The sequence below is a fragment of the Artemia franciscana genome, chromosome 17 (assembly GCF_032884065.1).
Source record: "Artemia franciscana chromosome 17, ASM3288406v1, whole genome shotgun sequence".
Lineage (NCBI taxonomy): Eukaryota > Metazoa > Arthropoda > Branchiopoda > Anostraca > Artemiidae > Artemia > Artemia franciscana.
Window position 1 is genome coordinate 39,350,281 of NC_088879.1, and position 14,298 is coordinate 39,364,578.

The 14,298-nt window shown below is 34.9% G+C and overlaps 1 long non-coding RNA gene across 1 annotated transcript; it reads left to right on the forward strand.

The window, feature by feature from the left end:
• Nucleotides 1-377: 377 nt before the first annotated feature.
• On the forward strand, nucleotides 378-7,416 carry LOC136038226 (uncharacterized). Its single transcript, XR_010620156.1, has 3 exons — nucleotides 378-790; nucleotides 4,526-4,596; nucleotides 6,303-7,416. It is a non-coding gene; the product is annotated as an uncharacterized LOC136038226 (long non-coding RNA).
• The last annotated feature ends 6,882 nt before the right edge of the window (nucleotides 7,417-14,298 follow it).

The window sequence follows — 14,298 nt, forward strand, 5'->3', positions numbered from 1 at the left end:
CATAAACAATACAGTTTTGAGGTCATTTATTTGTTTTCTGTTTTGGCTAATTCAGCGGTTATTGATCGTAAGCTTCAAAGTCTAACTATTTCTCTATTTTAGAAAAGGAGAAATAGCAGATCTGAGAGAGAATACTAATTCTAATTATCATGAGGACCAAGTACCAGAGAGAATGAATCTATTGAAGGGATTAAGTTTCATTTAACAAGCTGTAAATATCAGTTTGGCAAAAATTACCAAATATCGCCATTCGAAGTACCACGGAGTAAGTTTCGTTTGACAAGCTTTAAATATCAGTTTGGCAAAAAGCACCAAATATCGCCATTCGAAGTACCACGGAGTAAGTTTTGATTGACAAGCTGTAAATATCAGTTTGGCAAAAATTACCAAATATCGCCATTCGAAGTACCACGGAGTAAGTTTTGATTGACAAGCTTTAAATATCAGTTTGGCAAAAAGCACCAAATATCGCCATTCGAAGTACCACGGAGTAAGTTTCGTTTGACAAGCTGTAAATATCAGTTTGGCAAAAAGCACCAAATATCGCCATTCGAAGTACCACGGAGTAAGTTTCGTTTGACAAGCTGTAAATATCAGTTTGGCAAAAATTACCAAATATCGTCATTCGAAGTACCACGGAGTAAGTTTTGATTGACAAGCTTTAAATATCAGTTTGGCAAAAAGCACCAAATATCGCCATTCGAAGTACCACCGATTAAGTTTGATTTGATAAGCTTTAAATATCCGTCTGGCAAAAAGAGCCAAATATCACCATTCGAAGTACCACGAAGTAAGTTTCATTTGGTAAGCTTTAAATATCTTTTAAATATCAGCTTTAATTATTCTTACTTATTTTTTTTTCTTGTATTTTGTTGGTTTTTCGTGCGTGCTGATTTTTTCAAGCAACTTTTCTTTTGATTTTATTTTCGCTCTTTTCGTTGTTTTTTTTCCGTTGAAAAAAAATCCCAGACGTGGTGCCAAATATCTGGAATATTAATTTTTTTTAATTAAAGTGTTGTTTTGTTTTTATTTTATTGTTCACTGCTTTGTTGAAATAAAACGGTTTTTTGTTTTGCTGAATTTTTCTTAAATGGAAAAGCAGTGTGTTCTAATAAATTACTTTCATAGTTGAAAATTTTCTTGAGCTTTTCGGTGTTTTGAGATGGTTTGGTGTCTCTGATCCTTCATAAGTTCCTGTTTCCATCCCTATTCCCAATAGAAAAATCTTATTTGCGTGACCTCATAGTAACATCAGGGTGGGAGTAGACCTTTCAAGAGTTTTTCTAGCGAAAAATGTTACTACTATCAGTGCTTCAGGGTGACCTTAAGGAGTGGCACCCATCGAAAAAATTATAGGTTAGTAAATGGCAGAGAATTTGCACCGGATTCTGACGAGTTAATAATTCTTCGGGTTTGGTTTGTTTTGGTGGGCTTTTTGGTGCTGTAAAACTTTTTCCTAGCAAAGTTATCTGTTATAGGTTGCCTCCCCGCAGTAGCAAAATATTTGTAACCATAAATATATCGTAAGTTGAAGGTAATAGGCTTCAGATTTTCTGTGCAGGATTTCATCCCTTGTTGATAGAAGAACATGGCCAATTGTGGAAAACCATGCTATGACTAAGATAGACCCAGGGTTGCACAAAACCTCCATTCAACAGAAGGTCCTAGGGACTTCTTGCTGTCTGGTTCTGAGCAAGCTTAAGTGCTTTGCAATAGACCTGAGAAGATGTATTAGTCCCCACCCTGTACTGGTTCTGCAACCATTGCTTTTTTCAGGCCATAACAAATTCATTGATTTAAATAATATAGAAATTATAACTTGGAATGTTGGAATGTATCATTTTGGGCAACAAATTCAGAAAAGTCGAACTCAACTTATTAGAGGTTTCAGAAACTCATATCTCCGGAGTAAGAAACATAAAAATAAGTGATATAGAATTTATTTACTCAGGCAGGAAGGATAGGGTCTATAAGCATAAAGTAGGGCTCATGATGAATATGGAAGCTGCTAAGTCTTGTCTAGGCTGGGAAGGTATTAATAGCAGAATGCTAGTCACTCATTTCATCACTAAAAACTGCCCGGTGTCAGTCATAGTAGGATATGTCACTGTAGAACCGGCTGATGAAGATAGCAGTGACTCAGATGAATGTCACTTGCAGCTACAGAAACAAATTCACAGGGTCATAGGGAGAAATACGATAGGGAATTTTAATGCCAAGGTTGAGAGAAATAGGGAGGAATGGTGCCCTAGCCTAGATAAATTTAGGGTAGGAAAAATAGTGATGGGTACTGACTGCTTCAATTTTTGTAGGTATAACAAGAGCTAAAAGCTCATATGGCACTTGTGACGAGTCCGAAAAGGCAAAGAGCTCATATAGCATGAGCTCTAGCGAAATTCTAAGAACCAATAGGTTGATTTAAAAGGAAAATCAGAGGCTTAATGCCGGTCGGGATTTAAAATAAAAGCTCTGAGACACGAGGTCCTTCAAAATATCAAAATTCATTAAGATCCGAACAACCACTCATAAATTAAAAATACCTCATTTTTTAAAATTTATCCTCTCACTTAAGCCCCCCATATGATCGAATCGGAGAAAATGACTTTATAAAGTCAATGTGCAGGTCCCTGACACGCCTACCAATTTTCATCGTCCTAGTACGTCCAGAAGCACCGAAGTCACCAGCCCACTGGACCCCCCTAGCTCCCCCAAAGAGAGCGGATCCAGTCAGGCTACGTCAATCACGTATACTTGACATTTGGTTATTCTACCAACCAAGTTTCATACCGATCTCTCCGCTCAAAGTGGGTAGGAGGGTGTCGTAAGGAAATATTTAAGGGAAATGGGAAGTTCCTGGGAGGCCGTAAGGAGGGAGGCTTCGAATCGATTGCAGTGAAGGAGGAGCGTTTGTAGCCATGTTGGCCTTAGGCGCCTTAGTGCTGCAGTAGCTAGTGTGTAGCTAGTAGTAGTAGGTGCCACATTAAAAGCAGGTCACACCAAACAAGGTGGGATGAGGTCGTAAGAAAAATTAAAAGAATACTGGAACTTCATAGGACGGGGTAAATGTTGAATCTTTGAACAATTTGGGGTAGAGGAGAAGTGTGCTTAGCTGTGTTGACCTCAGATGATCTGGTGCTTCAGTGAGTTTCTAAAAGTAGTTATAGCCCTATTAATCAACAAATTTCGACAATGGTAACTCTTTGCTGCCATATTTAACTTGACTTTTTGCCTAATGTTTACTTCAGTTCCAATTAGTACTAAATTTTCATAAGAATTGGGCGCAAAACAATTATTAATAGGAAAAAAGAATTTACCCGTTTAGTTCCGCCTAATTCTTCAAGGTACTTTTAGCAAGATATGTTTCCACTTACTTTATTTATGCGCTCGCATTGGGATTTCCGTGCTATCCCTCAAGAATCCCAAAAACTACCCAGCTATATTGCTTTAGATATTTCTTATTAAGAAAACTAGTAACTAAGTTTAAATATTATCTTAAAAAATACTCATATTCCACTATTTACTTATCCTATGATTAACTAAAATATGTATTCATTCATAGTAATATATTGAACTCATTGGAATCATGTTACGTAACCCCCTGTCCCTGTTTTTTTTTCGATATAGATATTTCGAAATTCCTAGAATAGGCTCCTTTCAATTCATCAAGATCATTCAAGAGATTCAATTAAGATATCTCTCCACCACTTTTATTCATTTATTTCCAAGGAATTTCCTCTGCTCTCCCTAATCAATCACGAAAACTACTTTCCTTGTATGCCCTTATACATTTCGTTGGAGAAACAAATATAGTGATTAACACTTAGCTCTAGTATTTCGTGCACTGGTATTATTTTCTTCTGATATATTTATTCTGTAATCCATATATTCTATATCAAATTTCAATTATCATGAAATATTATTTTCTTTAAAAATTTATTCAAATAAATCATGAAGCTTAAATAATAAGAATGATAGCTTAAATAATAAGAATGATTATTAGTAATCATCTACAAAGGAATCCATTTTCACTTTAGCAAAAATGAGTAGAATAGGGGGGGGGAATAGTAATAATTTTTTACTTAGTAATGATAGTTTACGCTAATATGAGTTACAGAATTAAAGTTTGAAGCATTTATGTTCCCAACGTTAGTCAAGATTAGCTTATGTCCAAGCCGTTTTTTAACACTTGTAGACAAAAAGGCAAGATTTACGGATGATTTTCTTGATTTTAACGTAAGCCCTGTACTACAAAAGCGTACAATTTAAACAGCAAACAGTTGTTTTTAAAGACCTACACCGACACCAATTGCGCAAAAATATTGTCTACTAATACTTAACTTTGTGTCTTTTGATAGTTCCATTATACAGATTGGAAAGCCACTATACCAGGGATTCCTTTGGCGTTAATTTCAAGAGAGTCAGGCATGTTGCGCTTTTTTTAAACGGTTGTTTTTAAAGACCTACACCAACACTAGCTGCGCAGAAATATTGTCTACTAATACTCTGTCTTTGTATCTTTTGACAGATCCATTATACAGATTGGAAAGCCACCAACTACACCAAGAATTTTTTCGGTGATAATTTCGAGAGAGTCAGGTATGTTGCACTTTTTTTAAAACAGGATTAAGGAAATATTTTTGATATGTATAATTAGGAACATAAAATTAGGTCTCAGGCTCACTAACACCCCCCCCCCCCCTCCATCTACCCACAAGCGTGAAAATTTCCCATCTCTAATATTCTATCTGAAGGGAATGCATGTAAACCAGAATCACGCGAGGATTTTAATGACTAATGAACCAAAGTCGCCAAAGCATCCTCTAATACCCTCAATGACTTCCTAATGTTGAGGTTGGCATATTGCACCCAGTCAAATCGAGCAAGGATTTTTAATCTGTATAGCCGGAGGATCAAAATGGTTCCATGGCATTTCGAAAACCCTGTTCCTCTAACAGCCAGTTCCTTAGCCAAAATTACGCCTGTTGTACCCTGTCTGAAATGAAATTATATAAGAATTCCTTATCTATATGATGGGAGGATTGAGCCCCTTGGGCCAATGGAACCTGGGGATAAAGATTTAAAGAGGAGTATTCATCCTCTTCAAGCTTTAATCCACTTGAAACTTGCATTGCAAGTAATTTGGGTAAAGAAAACAGAGCTGATTTAGGCATATCTATAGATATCATAGATATAGTATTTATATTATTAGTATTTATATTTATTTAAATATATGCATTACATTATATTTATATAGCATATGTATATTTATAGGATTTATATATATATATATATATATATATATATATATATATATATATATATATATATATATATATATATATATATATATATGTGTGTGTATTAGCATTAAAATTTATAGGGGCAATGTCTCCATGATCGACATACAATAAAATTACTTAAAAGACAAATAAATGAAAAAAATAGAAGGTTTTATTTTTGAGGAAACTTTTCTTATAAAAATAAAATATATTGTATTAGGTTTACTATTTTGGGTAAAACAATAAAGCAATAAAAGGTATCATACGTGGTGCATTTTAAACAAACACCACCTTTTTTAAGAAAAATTCTTTCTGAGACAGACAATTTTTGAAATTTTTAGGGATTGACTATAATGGCATTTAATTGATGTCAAAGCAGCATAATAAAGTGAACACTTTTGTTATCAAAGCCAACCAAAGGTTGCTCCAACACCTCATGTTGCCATAGCATAATAAATCCTGTTTCTTTTCGTTTTGCGTTTGAATTGATTATTCATTTGACTCCTGTCTGTTTTACATTCTTTCGTAATTTATTCTGTTTCTCTTAAGTTTGACTTATTATGCGACGAATTTTCCCCTCAATTCACATTTTTATATAGTCTTGAACTTTTTTTTCTAGGCTTTTCTTAAGCACTGTTTGTAGTTAATATATAAAAATGCACAAAACCGTGGCAGACAAACCGTATGGCAGACAAAACCGTGGAGGAAGCAACACTTGAGTTTGGTTTTATACCTTCGATTGTCACCCCTCATTTGTGATGACCACATTTGTCAACCCTTCAAAGCGTAAAAATCTTACGTCTCAAGATGAAGTTTTCTAAAAAAAAAAAATCCTCTTCTAGGGATCATACTCCAAAATGTTCAACAAACAGAATTATCATCCACATGTATACAAACGAGGTAACACCACATTTAAAATGAACTCTTCCAAAGAAATTTCCTACTTGCAAACGAAAGTTCAAAATAAAACTAAAAATAAAACTAAAAAACTTCTCCGCTTACAATATTCTAACTTATTTGTAGGGCATAATGGTGCGAAAAACCATTGCAGCAGAAGAAAGGAAAAAGGGAGTATGGACCCTCTCCAGGTCTGAGCTGCTGTAATCAAAATTATTGTAAAGAAGCAGAAAAGGAAAACGCCTACAGAAAAAAGTATGGAATACCAGGAACAACTTTGAAAGGATGCTTCACCAAGCCTGTGAAAAATGATGTAGATATTGAGCTTCTACCTCTCTCATTTTTTTCACCACGTCATACTAAAAGACAGATGTTTACTGAAGAACGAGAAAATGCTCTTAAATTCTTGTAAGTCGTTTCCCATAAGCATTATGGTTTAACACTGCTTAAAGGTCGTCAGCTTGCCTACAGGTATTCTCCTTCCAAAGGACTTACCATCCCAAATTCATGGACAAGAACTGACAATTGAATCGTTGCAGGTGAAGATTGGCACCATGATTTTATGGAAAGGCAACTACAGCTGACTGTAAGAGCGCCTCAAGCATCAAGTCTCGGCCGTGCAACTGCTTTTAATCGTATGACAATTGGGAGATTTTTTGAAAATCTTGGTGGTGTGTATGAGCACCACAAATTTACTGCGCAAAATATTTGGAATGTAGACAAACCGGACTACTAACAGTCCACAAGCCAGGGAAAATTGTTGCAGCAAAAGGACAAAAACAGGTTGGCAAGTTAACGTCAGCAGAAAGAGGGTAGAATATTGCTATGTGTGTTTACGTCAGTGCCATGCGTAATACCATCCCTTCTATGCTTATCTTTCGTCAGAAAACTTGTCCCGAAATCTTACTGAAAGGAGTGCCGTCAGACACCATTGCTCACGGATGGATGGATGTGTAATAAACTATTTCTTGTTTGAATGAACCTTTTGATCAGTTGTACAAGACCAAATAAGGCTAAGACTGTGCTTTTAATATTTGAAAATAAAAATAAGTCGTTGTATTTGTGAATTCCTTGACATAACCAAGGAAAACGGAGCTGTCACGCTCACCTTTTCACCTCATACAAAGCATAAGCTGTAGCCAATTGAGAGGTCAGTTATGTTTCTTTTGAGTGTTTCAAATAGTTCGTGGTAACGAACTGTAGTAAGGAGCGACCCGGCTCAATAGTAAACAAAACTCTAAAAAACGGAATTTTGATGCTAAAATAATACATCAAAAGAATCGGATTTCCATGTTGATTTTAAATATATAAGTTTCATCAAATTTAGTCTTTGTCATCAAAAGTTACGAGCCTGAGAAAATTTGGCTTATTTTGGAAAATAGGGGGAAACACCCCTAAAAGTCATAGAATCTTAACGAAATTCACACCATCGAATTTGGCGTATCAGAGAACCCTGTAGCAAAAATTTCAAGCTCTTATCTACAAAAATGTGGAATTTCATATATTTTGCCGGAAGACAAATCACGGGTGCGTGTTTATTTGTTTGTTGTTTTTTTTTCCCAGGGGTCATCGTATCGACCAAGTGGTCCTAGAATGTCGCAAGAGGGCTCATTCTAACGGAAATGAAAAGTTCTAGTGCCCTTTTAAATGACCAAAAAAATCGGAGGTCACCTAGGCCCCCTCCCACGCTTATTTTTTCTCCAAAGTCAACGGATCAAAATTTTGAGATGATCATTTTGTTCCGAATAGTCAAAAACCATAATAACTATGTCTTTGGGAATTACTCACTCCCCCACAGTCCCTGGGGGAGGGGCTGCAAGTTACACACTTCGACCAGTGTTAACATAAAATAATGGTTATTGGGAAGTGTACAAACGTTTTCAGGGGATTTTTTTTTGGTTTTGGGGGTGGGATTGAGGGGAAGGGGCTATGTGGGAGGATCTTTCCTTGGAGAAATATCAATGACAAGGGCGCAGGACCCATAAACGACAATCAACGAAACAATCACGCTCTTTATGCTAAAGTATTTTTAGTAGTTTCAACTACTTATTCTACGGCCTTTCTGATTCAGGGATCATTCTTAAAGAATTGGGACAAAACTTAAGATTTAGTGTAAAGAGCGAGGTAATAACGAGGGGACAAACCCCCTCATATACATAATAAAAATATAAGAATATAAAAGTTTGTTACGTAAGTTAATTCTTAAGTTATGTATATTTTTTACTAATAAAAACATTCGTTAAAAATTAAAATTTATAGTTGCCTTTTTATGTAACCGAAAAATTGCAGGGCAACTAGGCCTCCTTCCCCACCCCTTATTTCTCAAAATAGTCTGATCAAAACTAAGAGAAAGCCATTTAGCCAAAAAAGGAATTAATATGCAAATTCCATTTTAATAATTTATGTGTGGAGAGCCAAAATCAAACATGCATTAATTCAAAAACGTTCAGAAATTACATAAAAAAAACTAGTTTTTTTTAACTGAAAGTAAGGAGCGACATTAAAACTTAAAACTAACAGAAATTACTCCGTATATAAAATGGGTTGTCCCCTCCGCAATCCCTCGCTCTTTACGCTAAAGTTTGACTCTTTGCCACAATTTTGCTTTTTCAAACAATTAAAAGCTTTAGCGTAAAGAGCGAGGCATTGCGGAGGGGACAACCCATTTCATATACAGAGTAATTTCTGTTCGTTTTAAGTTTTAATGTCGCTCCTTACTTTCAGTTGAAAAAAGCTAGTTTTTTTATGTAATTTTCTACAATAATCGATCTGTGGCTCTTGTGACGGAGCATAAATGCAAGAATATCTCAATGTATAACAGCTCTGAGCTTTGTGGAAAAGCGCTTCTTAAAGCACTGACCCCCAGAAAAACATAACCAGCAGTTTTCGCTGCACCGGCATTTTATCTTTCAATCCCCAGATTTTCAAAGATTAAGAGTTCCTCAGCTTCTATGTCTCTAATCGACCATCTACTTTGAGCCACGGTGATTCTGCTGACGATGATGTGGCTTGTCAGCCCACCAACCCTGAGAACGATACTCAATCTTTCTCAGGCTTCCCTTTACATGGACAAGCTGAAAAACACTTCCCTGAACTGGTTGATGTTTCTCCATTTCCAAAAGGTTCTCCAAGAAAAAAACAAATCAAACTTGCAGTGAAAAAAAAAACTACCGAAATTTTGACTGATACCCCAGTGAAGGAAACAATCCACGAGGGAGAGGAATTAAAAGCTCCAAAAAAGAGGAAGAAAGAACAGAAAACCCAGGACAAGAAGAGTGCAAAAAGAAAGCTTAATTTCAAGAAGCAAGCAAGCAATTGTTCCTCGAGAGTGTAAGTGAGGCTGATCATGCTAAGATGGAGCTTTACAATGAGAGTAAGGACAGTCTTAAGCTAGGAAAAGATGAGCAAGATGTGGGAAACAAGATAATAAAAGTCGGTGACTTTCTTTAAGTTGTACTTGCAGGTAAAAAGAGGGCTAAGTGCTTCTTTGCTGTGGAAGTTTTGAAGGAATATCCAGTTGAACTTGCCACTTTTGGACTAGATCAGTTTAACTCATTTTTCTGCTACATCCAAAAACATTGTCCGTCAGGGTTTTTTTTTAGAGACAGCCCAAACATAAATATATACGTGGCAAATTTCAGAATTATTTGAAGTCGAAAATTGTGTTTAAAAAAAAAAAAACAGAAAAGGGGCGAACGTTGACCGGTCTCCCCTACTTGGTACAGCAACGATGGGAAGACCAGGAAGATGATAGGGTATATTATCGAAAGCCAGAGATAGAAATTGTCTATCACCAGCTACCGAACGCATAGGAGAGCAGAACTAGGCAACACCAACCACAGATTTGTTTCAGCGTTTCTCTACCTCTGTCTCAGTAAATTCTTTTTTGAGCTGCATAATGAGATAGAGGCTCTTATGTTAGTGTCCAGAACCTGGAAGATTGCAGCACCAGAATAAAATATGCTGTGGAAATCTCAAATAAATTAGAACGCCCCGAGTCCCTACCTGATTTCGGGAGGGCACGAGAAAAACTCAAGCATAACGTCTTGGATGCAGTTGAGTCCTCTTTTGGTCAAATCCAAGTGCACAAATCCTAATGGCTGGCAAGTCAATTCCTAATAGTAAATGAAAATCACCTTCAAGCGCATATTGGTGACAATAAACTAGCATATCGCAAGCTAAACTGCGGGCGAAACATACTTGTCCATCGTGACAAGAACAGTAAGGCCAAGACAAGGCTAAAGAGCTGGAAGATACTCTCCTCAGCGTTGGTACTGTCTCAACACCTGACCTGGATCTAATAAGAGCCCCATTGCTTGTACCTACGAATCCACCCGGCAGTCTTGACGAAGAGCCATTTTTCATTCACGAAATTTGTAAATTAATGAAGGAATTAAAAAATAACAGCATGTACGGTGTCTGCGGTATAGCTGCTGAGCCCCTGAACAATGGAGGCCCTGCCCTGCTAATGTGGCTCCAAATGCTGTTCTGCATGCTGTATCACACTGAGATCATTCCGGAGCATTGGTGGGCTGGAATAAACCTGCCACTATGGAAACTGAAACCCTAGTCTTCTTCTTAAAAAAAAAGGTGAGAAAAACTTCAATTAGAATTAGAACATTTTTATTCAAACATAAATATACAACCTGTCTTGCACACTGCACTTTTTTCCAATTATAAAAAAAAAGAAAATGAAAATCTAAAAGCAGGAAGGGGTTTCACTTAAGATATTGAGCATTGTTTCTTTTATTAACAGCAGTTTTTTCTGGATATGTGTTGCGTCTGAATCATTATGTCAGAGTTGTTTAAAAGCAACAATTAAAAGTACTGAATCTGTTTTTTCCTCTTTTTTCGTTATAAATACTTCCGAATAAGAAGCCGAGAAAACTCTCAACTTCTACTGCCTTAAATGTTTTACCTGGTTTTCTTACGTATAAATTTCTTTTATTTATCTTTTTGTTAAGTAATGTTGAAAATCAGATATTTTTCTTATTAGCTTTAAATTGACATCAATGTTTTAAGTCCCTTAAGCTCAAGTTTCTAGCACCTGGAAATGTATACTCACGGTCCTAATCATGGAGCCAAATATCCATGTTAGATACTAATACTATTATTGACATTGCTAATCAAAACAGGGGAGAGAAAACTAATCAAATAAGGAAGTATCCAGGGTACAAAATAAAGTTTTAGATTGAAAACTGGATAATTATCAGAAATAAAACAAAACTAAAATTCGTATCTAATAAGTTCATGTAATTGACTGTAAAAAGTACGGAAAATAATAGCAGTAAAATGATTTTGACCTTAATGGAAACTTTAACTATCTTGAAAAATTCCAAAGACTAGAAAGTCACTAGGATAGTAAATAAATGACAAATGCCCCCCCCCCAAAGATATAAAACGACGATGGCTTCTTGTCTTGCTATGTGGCTTGTCTATACTGGCTTCAGGCCATTGTGCTCTATGCGGAAAAGCAAAAACTGCCTATAAAGCTGAAGATACGACTTTACTGTTTTTTAGTGATTTCGGTTGCAACATATGAAGCAGATATATGGACCCTAAAAGCCGATGACAAACACCAACTGACGGCTTTTGAAATTGAATCGATCTGAAACCTTGCTGAAATAACTTACCTTGATTGCTTATCAAATATCAAATGAACGTTTACTCACCTCTCTAAACTACGCTCAAACCATAGTGCAGAGCAACCAACTTCAACAGCTTCAATGTTCAGGACATGACCAAGATATGGCCATTGCCTAACTGCTCAAAATTGTCTTTGAAGGAAGAATTAATGCCTCTTGCCAAAGAGGATGACCTCAGGCTGTTGGGAAATTTTTCCAGCCACCACTTCTATGTACCACTGAGGACTTCAACAAACAGGGAGGCATACCGAAAACACTTTGATGATGTCATCAGAGATTAAGCTTCGATCCGACCAAACTTAAAGGATGAAAATTAAGTATGCAAGTAAAGTAAACAGGCGGAAATATATAAAACCAAATATTGCAAAACAGACGAAAATCGTTGGAAAAACTCGTTTTTTTATGTCATATTGAGCCTCAATGTACATTGAAAACCCTTTTGATTTGTTTAAGCTAAAAATATTAACTTTTTTAAAAGTGTACTGTTGACACATTAATATCACCATTAGAACATAAGACTTTAGTTCAACTTAGAAGGAGGTTTTAATATTGTGTCACGATGAATAGTTAATATTTTTTGATAAGCCTATACAGTACCAACTAACAATTGGAGCATAATCTCCGAGTTTCAGACGGCGGCAGACATTTAAATAGCTTTATGGCGGAGCCATGATAACAAAAAATGTATGATAATTTGTGGGTATTGATTTTTATTCTTTAATTTTTATTTTTACTAATTAACTACAATTAGTTTTACGACCAGATCGGTGTAAGAGGTAATCAAGAGCTTTGACATTAAGAACCAAAAGAAACAATAACAGAAACAATAAAAATAACAGAAACAATAACAATAACAATAACAGAAACAATAACAGAAACAATAACAATAACAGAAACAATAACAGAAACAATAACAATAACAATAACAGAAACAATAACAATAACAGAAACAATAACAGAAACAATAACAATAACAATAACAGAAACAATAACAGAAACAATAACAATAACAGAAACAATAACAGAAACAATAACAATAACAGAAACAGTAACAGAAACAATAACAATAACAATAACAGAAACAATAACAATAACAGAAACAATAACAGACAGCTCGGTGAGTCTCATTTGAAGTCTTCATTGAGTCTTCTTTTTTTTTTCATTTGATATAAACTCATTTGAGTCTTGTTGGCTATGACAAAGATGAAACCATAAATTATGCAAGTAAAAAAACTTAATAAGATGTCATTAGTTTGACATGTCAAGCTACATGAAAGCTTAGAAATCCAGTAAAAACAAGTAGTTCCTCTCTCGAGAGTGTCAAAATTTGAGCCATTTTGAGGTAAGGCTACAGTGAAAAAAAATACAGCTTTATTTTTGGATTTTTATCTAAACTCTTAGAAAATATTCTTGCAGATAATTAAGTTAAAATTTAACCAAATCTTTTGACATTAAGTATCAAGAAATTAAAAAGAGGACTTGGTGTGATTGGCTTTTGAATGACTTATTTGAGTCTTTTTCTCTGCAATGAAGAAAAAGTCGTAAATTAGATGTGTCTGCTACAAGAAAACTGTAAAATCCAATAAAAAAAACTAATGTATTCTGTCGCTCTGAAAGAGACGGCTTGTTCTTTTCCTTCCACTTCTATGGCAAAAGAATTTGAAATCTACTTCAATTACCATAAATATACAATTCAAAAGCGGTGTTAGAAGAGATTAAAACATTCCGTGAAGTGGTAGGAAGAAAGACAAAGGAATTAACAGCAGGGGAATTTGGTCGCCCTCAGAAGAGCAGTAATCGTTAGAAAAAGCTGATATTCTAATCTTTATCAACAAAGAGGAGTTTTCCTTAATAAGCATATCTCTTCTGCAAAGTCCATGCTCATTTCAGTAGCATTATTCAATTACCAATCAAGTCAAAATCTATGAAACGTCCTTATTAATGTTATTTTTACGCTGAATCAGTCACTGAATTTAAATTCCTTCTTATCTGAAAAATAGGGCTGTAAATTGAATTTGTGACTCGAGTCTCAAAATTCGAATAAGTCATTTCCAAAATTTCAAAAACCTACAAAAAACACAAATAAAATTAAAAAAATAAGTTTTAAAAAAATATCAGCTTTGATATAAATCAAAATTAGATTCACATGTTCTCCTTCTTAATATTAGTTATTAAAAACGATTATTTCCCAAAACTTTGTTATGGTTCTTGTCCTTTTTTACCTATATTTTATTTGATTTTTTAATTAATTTATTTATTTTCTAAATAAACTTATCTACCTACATTATTTATCACTGCTTGTTCTCTTTATTAACGCTTGTCCTTGTCCTTTTTTTACCCTATATTTTAATTTATCTTAAAAAAATTTTTTATTTACTATCTAAATAAATTTATTTACATATATTATTTATTAATGCTGGTTCTCTTGATAAACACTGGTTCTTATCCTTTTTTTTACCTACATTTGAATTTTATTT